The sequence below is a fragment of the Rhinoderma darwinii genome, chromosome 1 (assembly GCF_050947455.1).
Source record: "Rhinoderma darwinii isolate aRhiDar2 chromosome 1, aRhiDar2.hap1, whole genome shotgun sequence".
NCBI classification, from domain to species: Eukaryota; Metazoa; Chordata; class Amphibia; order Anura; family Rhinodermatidae; genus Rhinoderma; species Rhinoderma darwinii.
The window spans coordinates 327,332,019-327,348,009 of NC_134687.1; positions in this window are offsets into that span (position 1 = coordinate 327,332,019).

The window sequence follows — 15,991 nt, forward strand, 5'->3', positions numbered from 1 at the left end:
ATCAGCAGAGAATCCTCTTCAGCAAATTGAATGTTCAAATTAACGTGACTGTTAGTATAAAAATACATAATTACTCAATATCCATATGTTTTACATTAATAGAGCACACCAAACATAAGAACAACTAATATGTATGATATGTTGACCAGATGAAGATTATGAACAAAAAAAACTCCTACAATTATTTATGTTAAACTTTGTATATCATAATCACGATTTAAACCTCGGGGTTCGAGGTATTGTAAGGTATGAATCCAGTGTGCGTCCCTACATTTTAATTGTGTGATTTGATCTAGTGTAAATATATATAACTATTGAAAAGCATATATCTATTAGCTGGATCATTTATAGCATCCAAGGTAATCTCCTCTGACATTCTGTGTGTCATATGCAAAGTGTTTTTAAAAAAAAAAAAAAACATAGATTACGATTCTTTATTATATAAAAAAAAAGAACCACTATAATAGTTAAATATTATTTTACATTAGTTACGGGAGTAACTTAAACAGACTATCTTTGCAAGCAATGTTGTTTTAATTATCCATGACTGAGTCTACGCCTTCATACGTTTGCAAGTCTACGTAAATCCAGGCCGGTAAGTAGTATATATATTTGAAAAAACGTTGATAGTCACTGTATGCAAAAAAGTTATTTCCTTTATATAAATTTCTGTGAAGTTCAAAGTAGCATCTGCGTTCAGCATTGAATTGTACCATTTTTCAATATATTTGTGTTTTTCATTTTATAACACAATTCTAACAAATGTATTGATTGACAATACTATATATACTTATAATTTATGTTCTTTCAGTCATCACAAGTTGGAGAAGATGAGGATATCTAAGTTATTGGAAATGGATCAGAAGAGTGTCACCTAAAAAGTAAGATAGTAAGATATTTTTAGCAAATTATTTAGAATAGTTGTTAGGGATCTGCCAGGTACTACGTCTAGGTATACTCCTGGGATTAATCAATCCACACCTGAGGCCAGACCTGTTAGAATGACACCGTCTCCCACCAACCAGGGTGGCAGGCTCAGGAGTGGGAGAGCCTATCGCGGCCTAGTCAGTCGGAGTTAGCTCCGCCCCCTGTCCTTTATTACCTGCCGTGTTCTCTTCCTCAGTGCTTGTAATTCTTCTGGATTCCTGGCCCCACTGCTGCCTTGCTCCAGCCTGCTTCTGCCGTGCTTCTGCCTTGCTGCAGTTCCGCTTAACCTGCTTCGCTTTGCCCCTGGCTTGCTTCCTTCTCCGTGCTCACGTTGGTATACTCCACTTCATCCTGGTCCTTACTATTCATTCACCGCTCCGTTTCCTCGCGGCGTTCCGTGGGCTACTGCCCCTTCCCTTGCGTGTTCCCTGTTTGTTCTCCCGTGCACTTAGACAGCGTAGGGACCGCCGCCCAGTTGTACCCCGTCGCCTAGGGCGGGTCGTTGCAAGTAGGCAGGGACAGGGCGGTGGGTAGATTAGGGCTCACTTTCCCTTCACCTCCTTCCTGCCATTACATAATTACAAGCCCATACCTAGTCTACCATTCTCCTACGCTGACGCTATCATGGACCCCCTTGAGACCCTGACCCAGCAGATGCAGGGCCTCTCCCTACAGGTCCAGGCCCTGGCCCAGAGGGTCAACCAGGGTGACGCTGCCTTAGTAGTACCCCTCACCTCACCTCTAGAACCCGACCTCAAGTTACCTGACCGGTTCTCAGGGGACCGTAAGACGTTTCTCTCCTTCCGGGAGAGTTGCAGACTGTATTTCCGCCTAAAACCCCACTCCTCAGGTTCCGAGAACCAGCGGGTGGGTATCATCATATCCCGACTCCAGGAAGGGCCCCAAGAGTGGGCCTTCTCCTTGGCTCCTGACGCCCCTGAACTTTCCTCTGTTGATCGTTTTTTCTCTGCCCTCGGACCCATTTACGACGAGACTGACAGGACTGCTTTAGCCGAGAGTCAGCTGGTGACCTTACGTCAGGGTAGGAGACCGGTTGAGGAATACTGTTCTGATTTTAGAAAGTGGTGCGTAGCTTCTCGGTGGAACGATCCGGCCCTAAGGTGCCAGTTTAGGTTAGGATTATCTGACGCCCTGAAGGATCTGCTGGTTAGCTACCCCTCTTCTGACTCCCTTGACCAGGTTATGACCCTAGCAGTACGACTTGACCGACGTCTCAGGGAACGTCAGCTTGAACGTGTCAATTTGCTCCCCTCTGACTTCCCTGCGATTCCCCCCGAGGTCCCGTCTCCTCGCCCCTCCACGGAGGACTCGGAGGTACCTATGCAACTCGGGGCCTCCATGTCCCCTCAACAACGTAGGGAGTTTCGCAGAATGAATGGTCTCTGCTTCTACTGTGGGGACGACAAGCATCTACTGAACACCTGTCCCAGGCGCAAGAATAAAAAGCCGGAAAACTTCCGCGCCTAAGTGATCATCGGGGAGGTCACTTGGGCGCACAGGTATTTCCCGTTAATGTGAAACGCAATAACATTTTGCTTCCCTTTCAGGTCTCGTTTGCTGGCCGGTCTGCCACGGGCAGTGCTTTCGTGGATTCTGGCTCATCTGCTAATATCATGTCTGTGGAATTTGCTATGTCTCTAAAGATGCCTTTTATTGATTTACCTTATCCTATCCCTGTAGTAGGTATCGACTCAACCCCCCTTGCTAATGGTTATTTTACTCAGCATACTCCTGTATTTGAACTCCTGGTTGGCTCCATGCATTTGGAGCAGTGCTCTGTACTGGTGATGCAGGGATTATCGTCTGATCTGGTATTAGGTCTTCCCTGGTTGCAGTTGCATAATCCCACGTTTGATTGGAATACTGGGGAGCTTACCAAATGGGGTAATGAATGTCTTATGTCATGTCTTTCTGTTAACTCTATTTCTCCCCGGGAGGAGGTAAACACGCTTCCTGAGTTTGTTCAGGACTTCGCCGATGTGTTTTCTAAGGAGGCCTCCGAGGTGTTGCCCCCCCATAGAGATTACGATTGCGCCATCGATTTGGTGCCTGGTGCCAAGCTTCCTAAGGGTAGGATATTTAATCTTTCATGTCCTGAACGTGAAGCTAAGAGGGTGTATATCCAAGAATGCCTGGCCAAGGGTTTCATTCGCCCCTCGACTTCTCCTGTAGGTGCTGGCTTCTTCTTCGTGGGGAAGAAGGATGGTGGTCTTAGGCCGTGCATTGATTATCGTAACCTGAATAAGGTCACCGTAAGGAACCAGTACCCACTTCCGTTGATTCCGGATCTTTTTAATCAGGTTCAGGGAGCCCAATGGTTTTCTAAGTTCGATCTACGGGGGGCATATAACCTTATCCGCATCAAAGAGGGGGATGAGTGTAAAACTGCGTTCAACACACCCGAGGGTCATTTCGAATACCTGGTCATGCCCTTTGGGTTGTGTAATGCCCCTGCTGTCTTCCAGAATTTTATTAATGAAATCCTGAGAGATTACTTGGGTAATTTTCTTGTTGTGTACCTTGATGACATACTGGTGTTTTCCAAGGACTGGTCCTCCCACGTGGAGCATGTCAGGAAGGTGCTCCAGGTCCTTCGGGAGAATAATCTGTTTGCTAAGACTGAAAAATGTGTCTTTGGGGTACAGGAGATACCATTTTTAGGGCAAATCCTCACTCCTCATGAATTCCGCATGGACCCTGCCAAGGTTCAGGCTGTGGCGGAATGGGTCCAACCTGCCTCCCTTAAGGCGTTACAGTGTTTTTTAGGGTTCGCCAACTATTACAGGAGATTTATTGCCAACTTCTCGGTCGTCGCTAAGCCTCTTACGGACTTAACTCGCAAGGGTGCTGATGTCCTCCATTGGCCCCCTGAGGCCGTCCAGGCCTTTGAGACCCTCAAGAAGTGCTTTATCTCGGCCCCCGTGCTGATTCAGCCCAACCAAGAGGAGCCATTTATTGTGGAGGTTGACGCATCCGAGGTGGGAGTGGGGGCCGTCTTGTCCCAGGGTACCAGCTCCCTCACCCATCTCCGCCCCTGTGCTTACTTCTCTAGGAAGTTATCGCCCACGGAGAGTAACTATGATATTGGCAACCGCGAACTTCTAGCCATTAAATGGGCTTTTGAAGAGTGGCGGCACTTCCTGGAGGGGGCCAGACACCAGGTAACGGTCCTTACGGATCACAAGAATCTGGTTTTCCTAGAATCGGCCCGGAGGCTTAATCCTAGACAAGCTCGGTGGGCACTATTCTTTACCAGATTTAATTTCTTGGTTACCTATAGGGCTGGGTCCAAGAATATTAAGGCTGATGCTCTGTCACGTAGTTTCATGGCCAATCCTCCTTCCGAGAAGGATCCTGCTTGTATTTTACCCCCTGGTATAATTGTTTCTGCCACGGATTCTGATTTAGCTTCTGATATTGCGGCTGATCAGGGTTCAGCTCCCGGGAACGTCCCTGGGGACAAACTGTTTGTTCCCCTTCAATACCGGCTAAGGGTACTCAGGGAAAACCATGACTCCGCTCTATCTGGTCATCCTGGCATCTTGGGCACCAAACACCTCATTACCAGAAACTATTGGTGGCCTGGGTTGCCTAAAGACGTTAGGGCTTACGTCGCCGCTTGTGAGGTTTGCGCTAGGTCCAAAACCCCTAGCGCAATTCCCCAGAGACCTTGGACCCATATCTCCATGGATTTTATCACCGATTTGCCCCCATCTCAGGGCAAGTCGGTGGTGTGGGTGGTAGTAGACCGCTTCAGCAAGATGTGCCACTTTGTGCCCCTTAAGAAGCTACCTAACGCCAAGACGTTAGCTTCTTTGTTTGTGAAACACATCCTGCGTCTCCATGGGGCCCCAGTCAATATTGTTTCTGACAGAGGGGTACAATTTGTTTCCTTATTTTGGAGAGCTTTTTGTAAAAAGTTGGAGATTGATCTGTCCTTCTCCTCTGCTTTCCATCCTGAAACTAATGGCCAAACGGAAAGGACTAACCAATCCCTGGAACAATATTTAAGGTGTTTCATCTCTGACTGTCAATTCGATTGGGTCTCATTCCTTCCCCTTGCTGAATTTTCCCTGAATAACCGGGTCAGTAACTCGTCAGGGGTCTCCCCGTTTTTCTGTAATTTCGGGTTTAACCCAAGGTTCTCCTCCGTTTCCCCTGGTTGTTCCAATAATCCTGAGGTAGAGGATGTTCATCGGGAACTGTGCACAGTCTGGGCCCAGGTTCAGAAGAACCTAGAGGCGTCCCAGAGTGCACAAAAGATTAAGGCTGATAGTAGACGTTCTGCTAACCCCCGGTTTGTCGTCGGGTATTTGGTCTGGTTGTCGTCCAGGAACTTAAGGTCGCGTCCAGGAAGTTTGCTCCCCGATTTATTGGACCTTATAAGATCATTGAAGTCCTCAACCCTGTATCCTTCCGTCTGGAGCTGCCCCCATCCTTTCGCATACATGACGTCTTCCATGCCTCCCTCCTCAAACTCTGCTCCCCGTCCTGGTCCCCCTCGAGGAAACCTCCTGTTCCCGTTCTCACCCCTGAGGGGGTGGAATTCGAGGTGGCCAAGATTATGGACAGTAGGATGGTCCAGGGCTCCCTCCAGTACCTGGTCCATTGGAGAGGATACGGGCCGGAGGAGAGGACTTGGGTACCTGCCCGTGATGTTCACGCTGGGGTATTGATCAGGAGGTTCCACCTTCTCTTCCCTACTAAACCGGGTCCTCTTAGTAAGGGTCCGGTGGCCCCTCATAAAAGGGGGAGTACTGTTAGGGATCTGCCAGGTACTACGTCTAGGTATACTCCTGGGATTAATCAATCCACACCTGAGGCCAGACCTGTTAGACTGACACCGTCTCCCACCAACCAGGGTGGCAGGCTCAGGAGTGGGAGAGCCTATCGCGGCCTGGTCAGTCGGAGTTAGCTCCGCCCCCTGTCCTTTATTACCTGCCGTGTTCTCTTCCTCAGTGCTTGTAATTCTTCTGGATTCCTGGCCCCACTGCTGCCTTGCTCCAGCCTGCTTCTGCCGTGCTTCTGCCGTGCTTCTGCCTTGCTGCAGTTCCGCTTAACCTGCTTCGCTTTGCCCCTGGCTTGCTTCCTTCTCCGTGCTCACGTTGGTATACTCCACTTCATCCTGGTCCTTACTATTCATTCACCGCTCCGTTTCCTCGTGGCGTTCCGTGGGCTACTGCCCCTTCCCTTGCGTGTTCCCTGTTTGTTCTCCCGTGCACTTAGACAGTGTAGGGACCGCCGCCCAGTTGTACCCCGTCGCCTAGGGCGGGTCGTTGCAAGTAGGCAGGGACAGGGCGGTGGGTAGATTAGGGCTCACTTTCCCTTCACCTCCTTCCTGCCATTACAATAGTGCAACACGTACACTTTGGTTATGACACAAATCGCACATCCAAAGAACCTTGACATCAAAATAAACAAGTTATCGTGACATGACAGTCAAAAGAGCTCTAAAAACGTGTATTTGCTTCAGACTGTCGGATTTTGTTAGCTTGAAGTTTGTTTACAAAATTCAACTATATTCTTTGTTATTTTCCATACTTGTTTGGCTTTAATTTTCAGCTTTGCTACCTGGTGCAGGACTATTTTCCATGTAGCTTTAGTCGTATTCTACTATTTTCTCATTTTTGGATCATGTATTCTATTATAGGAAAGCAGTAAGTAAGGGGAAACTGAGGTGCCTCCGAACCCAAATCCCACAGATCTGGTAAGTTAACTTATGTGCTGTGGACACTTCATTGAAGATGATAGACAGGTGGCAAAATGTTGACTTGAATAACAACACATTTTTTATCTTGATGCTGTATAGTTTTCTTTTAAATGTTGCAGGTCATGATATAAGCTTTACTATAGCAACTACAGTGGCTATAAAAAGTCTACACACCCCTGTTAAGATGCCAGGTTTTTGTAATGTCAAAAAATCAGTACAAGATGAATCAATTCAGAACTTTTTCCACCTTTAATGTGACCCATAATCTGTACAATTCCATTGAAAAACAAACTGAAATAATTTAGAGGGGAAAAATAAAAACAACAAAACTACAATAATGTGGTTACATAAGTGTGAACACCCTCTTATAATTGGGGATGTAGTTGTGTTCAGAAATAGCCAATCACATTTAAACTCATGTTAAATAGTAGTCAGTACACAGCTGCCATTATTTAAAGTGATTCTGAATAACCCCATATAAAGTTCAGCTGTTCTATTAGGATTTTCCTGCCATTTTCTTTGTTGCATGTGACAGCAAAAGCCATGGTCCGTAAAAGAGCTTACAATACAAAGGAATCTGATTGTTGAAAGCCATCAGTCAGGAGAAGGGTACCAAAGAATTTCCAAGGCATTAGATATACCATGGAACACAGTAAAGACAGTCATCAAGAAGTGGATTACATTTGTCACAACAGTGACATTACAAATAACTGGACGTCTGTCAAAATTTGATGAAAAGGCAAGACGAAAATTGGGATGCTACCAAGAGGCCAACAGCAACATTAAAGGAGCTGCAGGACTTTCTGGCAGGTATTGGTTGTGTAGTGCATGTGACAACAATCGCTCGTATTCTTCATGTCTGGGCTGTGGTGTAAGGTGGCAAGATGGAAGCCTTCTCTAACAAAGAAAAACATCCAAGCCTGGCTATGTTTTGCAAAGACCTACATCAAGTCTGCCAAAAGCATGTGGGAAAACGTGTTATGGTCTGATGAGACCGAGGTTGAGCTTTTTGTCCATAATTCCAATAGGTATGTTTGGCGCAAAGCCAACACTACACATCACCAAAGGAACACCATACCCACATTGAAGCATGTTGGAGGCACTATTATGCTTTGGGGCTTTTTTTCTGCAGCTGGAACTGGGGCTTTAGTCAAAATGGAGGAAATTAGGAACAGTTCCAAATATCAGTCAATATTGGCACAAAACCTGCAGGTCTCTGCTAAAAAGCTGAAGATGGTTAGGAATTTCACCTTTCAGCACACCAACGACCCAAAGCATACCTCCAAATCAACAAAAGAATGTCTTCACCAGAAGAAGATCAAAGTTTTGGAATGGCCCAACCAGAGCCCAGACCTGAATCTCATTGAAAATCTGTGGGGTGACCCAAAGAGATCTGTACACAGGAGATGCCCTCGCAATCTGACAGATTTGGAGCGCTTTTGCCAGGAAGAGTGGGCAACAATTGCCAAGTCAAGATGTGCCATGCTGATAGACTTCTACCCAAAAAGACTGAATATTGTCATAAAGTCAAAGGGTAATTCAACAAAGTATTAGTTTAATTGTGTGCATATTTGTGCAACCACATTATTTTTTTTCTTTATTTTTTCACCCTAAATGATTATTATTTTTTTTTTTTAATACAATTTTGCAGTTTATAGGTGACATTAAATGTGGAAAAAGTTTTGAAATGATTAATCTTGGAATGATTTTGTAACAGAAAAACCTGGCATTTTAACAGGGGTGTGTAGACTTTTTATATCCACTGTATATTATTTGAGATTATAGACTACAGAAATTTTTCAGAATTGAAGAAAGATTATATAATGTTAGTAAGTGGAAGCTTTGTAAATGCCAATGATGATCGTAAATTTTTCTTGTTGGCTGTAGGTTAGTTTTTCATGGATTATACTTTTTTTTTTCAACAATTAGTTATTAAATGCTAAGAGAAGCTAGTCCCTAATGTTTCTTCTTGATCCTGTGTGAATAGATTGATTGAGCTTAAATTTGTAGAAAAAGAGCATGCAGCCAGCTCTCAATTCCAGAAATGTCTGAGAAAAGATATTAGAATCTTGCAATGTTTACTCTGTAACATCATAATTCCCCCAACACAAAGCCAAGGCAAGCCATACAGAGCTAGTCAACATAATGCCATTTAAATACATTTAATTTGAGCTATCTGTTTAGCATTCTGACAAAGTAAACTTTTCTGTATTTCTCCTAATCTTGTTCAATCCCTTTAAAAAAATATAACTTTTCTTCTAGGGTTTTCATACACTTCTACAAAGACTGTAACAGAGTAGGGATTAGGTACATAGATTGAATACTTTGTGCTTTCAGAATGACCCTTATTGGGGACCCAATGAGGAAAGACCAATGGACTATACAAAGGGAAGGCTCAATAACAACTTCTGGTGTCAAAGTACCAATGGTAAATTGATTTCCAGTATGGAAGGGAGTGTATATTGCCAACAGTTTAAATTGATGGAAAGATTATAAGCTCTCGACAGTGCATCTGTCAAAATCCAAAATTTTAAAACTTGATTCTTAACAAGATACATCAGTGAATTTGCAACAAAAACTCAATTTAAAAGAAATTTACGCCTCATGCACACGGCCCGAGTAGCACAACGGTCGTATGCAAGAGACCTTAAATGTATTTAAAAGAAAAAAAAAGATAGATTTACCATTGTTATTGTGCTAGGGTGATCATTTTTCAATAATTATTTTTTAATATGTTTTTAGTATTCTTCGACTTGCTGCATATCGTGGCTTTATCACCATAATTTTAGTTTTTTGGGAAAAAGGGCAGTGTGTGGACCTGTGTGGTCAATAAAATCTGAGAAACATTTTCATATACGAATGGAAATTACACAGGCTTCCAATGGTACCATTATATTTGAATACAATCATTCCACATTGTATTAATTTCTAATATGGACAACTGTTTGTTATTTATATATTTATTCATTTCTGGTTATTATTGTTCAGTTTCACGCTCATGTTATTTGTTATAACAATTGTAACGTGTCTATTAAAACGTTAATGCTTTGGTAAAAGAAATCACAAATAAAATGTTCATTAGGACAAGACTCATTGATTTAATTGACAAAAAACATTGCAAACTACAATCATAATTAGCAATCATTTATAACATTCTAAAAAATAACATTAAGAATTAGAGGTCACTGAGTGTATAAAGTACAACAAATTTGAAACAAAAAAAGTATAAAAAAATGCAACCAACAGTAAATAAAGAGTTGTTTTTTCTTTATTTTTTCATGCAAACACTTATACGTAGATCATTATTTTTCTAGTGTGACAAAATCAGATTATTTACCTCAGATTTTCGAAAATTTTTATTCAGAACAATTTTTTCTAATTTGTCTACTTGTGGTGTTTATTTGTTTTTTTTTAGCCATTTTGTGTTCTGCAGAGACTCATCAGGTAAAGCAGGAAGTTTACAACAACTGTAGTTTACCTTACTTTCATTGGGGACATGATGTAGCACAAAACTCCAGCACTGAATGATATCTTCGCAATCTTCCTTACATGTCCTAGATGATCCCCCACAAGCGATTTTTAATAGGTTGAATTTAGTGGTGTAAAATTTCCATCTCACAAGACTTTGCAACTGTAAGTAGCTTATTTTCAATAGATTTGGCCATGTGTCAAACGTCAAATTGGTGTACTATGGATAGTTGTCCTTCAATAGTTTTCTAATAGAAATGCGTTGATCCATTGCAATCATTTTGACCATAATTTCATTGCTTAGAAGGTCTTCTAGGCATCGCTGAAATGCTATTTTTTCCAGTCCTTCGGGACTCATTGGTGAGTGTACTTTTTGTCTTGTGCAATGTATGCATATATTGCACAGCCATTTGAGGGTGAATATCTCTGCACTAGATGCACGCATGTTGTGTATTTGGAAGCTCAGGTATTGGATCTAAATATGGAGCTTGCATTACTTAGGAGCATTGCAAACCTGGAGAGGAGTTTAGAGCTCACTGAGCAAACACTGGCAGGGGCCAACGATATGGAGGTGCGTGGAGGGGGGCAAGCTCAGCATCCTGAGATTAGTATTTGGGTAACAGTTAGAGAAAGGGGTAGGGGAAATAGTGCCAGGGAGCCTAGTCCTGAACTAGCACAACCTAGTAAATATGCCTGTTTGGCTGATATTAGGGATGCAAGTCCAGAGCCAGCAACACTACAGCAGGGCATTGTTCCTAGCAACCAGTACAAGGAATGCTGTAGGAAGGATGGAGGTAGAAGTGCAGCAAAGGTCAAACAGATACTTGTGGTAGGGGATTCTATTATTAGGCGGACAGATAGGGTCATCTTTCGCCGCGACCCTGATTGGCGAACAGTGTGTTGTCTGCCGGGTGCTGGGTTCAGCATATTGCGGATCGAGTAGTCAGATTGCTGGGTGGTCTGGGGAAGAGCCAGCAGTCATTGTACACATCAGAACCAATGACAAAGTCAGTGGGAGATGGAAGGTCCTTAAAAATGATTTTAGGGAACTAGGAGAGAAGCTAAAGTCCAGGACCTCCAAGGTAGTGTTTTCAGAAATACTAAGAGGGCCACGAGCGTCACTAGAAAGACAGCGGGAGATTACGGAGTTAAATAAGTGGCTTAGAAATTGGTGCAGGAAAGAAGGGTTTGGAGAACTGGGCTGACTTCTCTGTTGGCTACAGGCTCTATGGTAGGGACAGGCTGCATCTAAATAGGGAGGGTGCAGCTGTGCTGGGGGAAAGAATGGTGAGACGGCTGGAGGAGCTTTTAAACTAGGATCTAGGGAGGGAGGGTGGAGATACTGAAGTCGGGTTAGATAGAGTACATAGGGAGTGGGATAACGCAGGGGATAATGGGGATTTAGTTGTGGCTGGGGTTAGCAAGCCAAGTAGGGAGGTGATCAGGAATAAATATGGACCTAAGAATATTAAAGGTGTCGGTAATATAAGGTATGCTGGCGAATGCAAGAAGTCTTGCAAGTAAAATGGACGAGTTGGAGATTCTAATGACTGACATGGATTATGATGTAGTGGGAATAACAGAAACCTGGCTGGATGATAGCCATGACTGGGTAACAAATGTGGGGGGCTAGACCGTATTTAGAGGGGATAGAAAAGATGAAAAAGGTGGAGGGGTTTGTCTGTTTGTAAAATCCAACCTAAGACCAGTTCTGAATGGAGACATTGGTGGAGACTAACAGTGTGGAGTCTTTATGGGTAAATATTCATGGAACGTTTATTAACGGGAAATTGCTAATTGGAGTCTGTTATAAGCCACCGAACATAGCGGAACAGGCAGAGAATGAAATGCTGCAACAAATAGAAAAGGCAGCAAATAATGGGGTCCTTATTATGGGGGACTTTAACTATCCTGACATTAATTGTGACATAGAGGCTGCTGGACGTGCTAAAAGCTCTAAGTTTTTATACACAATTCAAGACAATTATTTCACTCAGTAAGTTAATAAACCAACCAGAGGGGATAAAGTGCTGGATCTGGTATTATCTAATAGATCAGGGACACTATCAGTTGTGGAGGTCCGGGTGCACTTGGGCAACAGTGACCACAATATGGTACGTTTTAATATAATTTTCAATAAAACAATACGAAGGGGAGCAACAAAAATCTGGAATTTTAGGAAAGCAAAATTCAATCGACTGAGGGAAACACTTAGTCGTGTTGACTTGGAGCATGTAATAGTAAATGGGAATACTGAAGCTAAATGGGGAGCTTTTAAAGATATTACATGTATCGTGTAGTAAGTTTATACCCACTGGTAAAAAAAAATCTAGAAATAAAAGGAGACCAATATGCATGAATAGGGAATTACTGAATAAAGTAAGACAAAAACAAAAAGCATTCAAAACATTGAAGGCTGAAGGCTCAGCAAAAGCATTCCAGACTTCCAACGATCTCAATAAAAAATGTAAAAATTAAATCAAGCTAGCAAAGTGATCTACAGAAAAACAAAATCGTTAACGACATTAAAATAAATCAGAATTTATATTTATAAAGATATTAATGGCAAACAGAACAAATCTGATAATATTGGCCCTCTTAAAGATGACCATCTGAATATAATAGTAAAGGCCAAAGAGAGGGATGAGATATTAAGCTCTTCAGGACTGAGCCTGTTTGGCCTTCAGGACGAAGCAGATTATTCAAATCTGACATTTGTCACTTTATGTGGTAATAACTTCGGAATGCTTTTACCTATTCAAGTGATTCTGAGATAGTTTGGTCGATAAATTCAATATTTATTTGTAAAAATACCAAGATTTCATTTTTCTAAATTTAAATGTATCTGCTTGTAAAACAAATAATAATACAACACAAAATAGTTACTAGTTTACATTTCCCATATATCTACTTTATGTTTGCATAATTTTTTTTGAACATTCTTTTATTTTTCTAGGACGTTACAAGGCTTAGAACTTTAGCAGCAATTTCTCATATTTTCAAGAAAATTTCAAAATGATATTTTTTCAGGGACCAGTTCAGTTCTGAAGTGGCTTTGAGGGCCTTATATATTAGAAAGTCCCCAGAAGTCACCCCATTTTGTAAACTGCATCCCTCAAAGTATTCAAAACAGCATTCCGAAAGTGTTTTATTTGTAATCTATTTTTTCTGTACCACAGAATGTTTTACCCAAGAAATGCAACTCAATATTTATTGCCCAGATTCTGTAGTTTTTAGAAATATCTCACCTGTGGCCCTAGTGTGGTAATGGACTGAAACACAGGCCTCAGAAGTAAAGGAGCACCCAGTGGATTTTGGGGCCTCTTTTTTTTTAGAATATACTTTAGGCACCATGTCAGGTTTGAAGAGGTCTTGTGACCCCATTTTGGAAACTACACCCCGCAAGGAATTTATTTAGGGGTATAGATAGCATTTTGAACCCACAGTTTTTTTTGCTAATGAAGATGAAAATCTTTTTTTCTGAAAAAACATAGGACATTTTTAATTTTTTCAAGGAATAATGGAGAAAAAACACCCCAACATATGTAAAGCAATTTCTCCCGATTATAGCAATACGCATATGTGGTAATAAACTGCTGTTTGGACCCACAGCAGTGCTCAGAAGAGAAGGAGCATCATTTGCATTTTGGATTTCTGATTTTGATGGAATAGTTTTCAGTGCCATATCACGCTTGCAATGCACTGGTGGGACCAAAACAATGGAAAGCCCCAAAAAGTGACCCCATTTTGGAAACTACACCCCTCAAGGAATTTTTTCTAGGGGTAAAGTTAGCATTTTGACTCCACAGTTTTGCTGAATTCATTGGAATTAGTCTGTAAAGGTAAAAATCTACTTTTTTTCTGAAAAAAACAGACATTTTTAATTTTTAAAAGGAATAAAGTAGAAAAAGCAGCCCAACATTTGTAAAAAACAATCTCTCCCGATTACGTAAATATGCCATATGTGGTAATAAACTGCAGTTTGGATCCATAGCAGGGCTTAGAAAGGATGCAGTGCCATTTGGAGCTCAAATTGAGCTGAAATGGTTTTCGGGTGCCATGTCGCATTTGCAAAGCCCCTGAGAAGCCAAAACAGTGGAAACCCCCCAAATGTGACTCCATTTGGGAAACTACACCTCTCAAGGAATCTATCTAGGGGTATAGTGAGCATTTTCAACCCACAGGTCTTTTGCAGAATTTATTATAATTAGGCTGTGAAAATGAATATCAACATTATTTCCACTGAAATGTTGAATTTTTTTCAATTTCACAAGGAATAAAGGAGTAAAAAGTACCCCAACATTTGTAAAGCAATTTCTCCCGAGTACGGCAATACCCCGCATGTGGTCATAAATATTTTTTCATTAGAAAGTAATTAACCCTTTCCGGACTGATCCATTTTTGCTTTTTCTTTTTCGCTTTTCCCTACCCGCTTTCTAAGAGCCATAACTTCTTTATTTTCAATAAGTGGTGTGAGGGCTTATTTTTTGCTTAACGAGCTGTAGTTTTTATTGGCACTTTTTATAAAAAATTTTGGTAGAGGCAAGGTGACCAAAAAACAGCAATTTTGCTGTTTTAAATTCTTTATTTTTCACGGCGTTTACCATGCGGGTTAAATAATGGTATATATTCTAATAGTTTGGACTTTTACAGACACAGCAATACCAATTTTGTGTAATTTTTTTTACATTACTTTTGAGAAAAAAACATGCGGAAAATGTGGTTTTTTTTAATATTTATTACATTTTTTTCACTAATAATTTACTTTTGTTTTTACACATTTTATTAGTCCCCCTAGGGGAATTAAACCAGCAATCAGTAGATAGCTGGTACAATACAATGCAATACTAATGTATTGCAATATATTGTCATTTTTACAGGCTCCTGTAACAGTGCGATCGCTGTTCCTGTCCGTTGGTCCCGGGTGTCAGCTGTAATACACAGCTGACACCCACAGCGTATGGTGCGGGCTCAGCGCGTGAGCCCGCTCCATACGTCACCCCCCAGACTACGACATGCTATTAAGTTGTGGTGCACGAAAGGGTTAATGTGCAGCGGATGGTGCAGAGTGAAAATTGCAATTTTCCACTGATATGCCATTTTAGTGCACTATATGTTATGCCCAGTTTGTGCCACTGAAGACAAATATAAAATATTAACTGTATTCTCCCGGGTATGGTGATGCTATATCTGTGGACGTAAACTGCTGTTTTGGCATGCTGTAGGGCTCAGAAGGGAAGGAGCGCCATTTGGCTTTTGGAGTGCAGATTTAGGTAGTAGTTCTGTTTGGCGTTTTGCTGGTATTTCAGTTCATAATGTGAGGGCATATGTAATCTGTGCAGAATACATCAGGGTGTAATAAGAGGGTATAATAATGGGGTAAATAAATAATAATCCGCAGATATGTGGCCAGTGTCGCAATGATAAATGGTGCCCAATCTTATCCGCTTTTGGAACACTCTGCACATTTTGCATCACCATATTGTGAGAGCCAGAACTTTATTTTTTCTTCACCGGAGCTGTGTGAGGGCTTATTTGTTGCGGGACAATCAGTAGTTTTCATTGGTACCATTTTGGGGTACATGCGATTTTTTTGATCACTTTTTATTCCATTTTTTGGGAAGCAAGGTGACTAAAAACCAGCAATTCTGACAATGTTTTTTATTATTTTTATTTGCGGCGTTCACCCTCGGCTATAAATGACCATTTTACTTTATTTTGCGGGTCGGTATGATTATGGCGATACCAAATGTATATAATTTTTTTAATGTTTTGCAGTGTTTGCGCAATAAAATCACTTATTTATAAAATAAATTATTTTTTGTGTCACCATATTCTGAGAGCCATAACTTTTTTATTTTTCTA